Below are 1,047 nucleotides of genomic sequence, written 5' to 3'. Positions count from 1 at the left end.
TGCTGTCAAATGTTAATGAATGAATTTTATACATACATTGAGGTTATGTCAGTCTATCTTGTTTTTTGTTTTATCTTGTTATTCGTAAATGTCAAATGGCATTTGTTTTGTCGTTTTGTATGTAAACAATGGAGAGTTTTTTGGTGTTTTGTTTTGATTTTTATGTTTTGTTTTCTTTTTGCTATTTCTCTGTTGTAGAGTTGTATTAAATATAACAACAAAATATAAATACACAGGGTTGCATTTGTTTGTAGAAGTGTAGAAAATAATAATGGCGGGAAACTTTAATTTTTATTCCTGTTTCAAGAGGATTTGTACAAAAGATTTATAATATTATTGAATTTTAAAGAACAAAGTGAAAAAATAAAATAATTTTGTGTTTGAAGAAGTTAAATTGAAAGAATTGAATGCATTTATTGTAAAAATTGAGTTCTAAATGTTATTGTTATGGAAATTTGGTGAAGTCTTAATTGCTGATTGGCAATAAATGTTCTAATTGGAAAATATTCTGTGGATTTTTTAGGTAAGTGTCTCAATTTAATTTAAATTAGTTATTGTGCTATACCGAATGCACACATACATGTGTATATTTCATCTATAAGTTAGTTTTTTTTAAGTTGTCGAAATTTCTTAACCTTAAACTTTGCTTCCGTAACAACCATAACAGAAAGTGGACCTTGTATGGAAGCTGTGAACAATTACTTTACTCAGGTGGAACTCCTGCCTGAAATCGATAGAAAATATCACGCCTTTGTCAGGACACTTAAAATTAACTGCCTATCTTAACTTATCTGCTTTTTCCCAGATGCATGACGTCAAGTTGCAAAAGCGGACTTTTCGGTGGAAATATCCATATTCAAGCTTTTGAGTTAATACCGATATTCTAGAAGGTGTTATTATAACTTTTAATTTTAAATTTTCCCCATAGAGTATGAAAATTTACTTAGATAGATAGATAGATAGATAGATAGATAGATAGATAGATAGATAGATAGATAGATAGATAGATAGATAGATAGATAGATAGATAGATAGATAGATAGATAG

Source organism: Lucilia cuprina, chromosome 5 (genome assembly GCF_022045245.1).
Source record: "Lucilia cuprina isolate Lc7/37 chromosome 5, ASM2204524v1, whole genome shotgun sequence".
Lineage (NCBI taxonomy): Eukaryota > Metazoa > Arthropoda > Insecta > Diptera > Calliphoridae > Lucilia > Lucilia cuprina.
The sequence above is the reverse complement of the archived record's forward strand: the minus strand, read 5'-3'. Positions refer to the sequence as shown.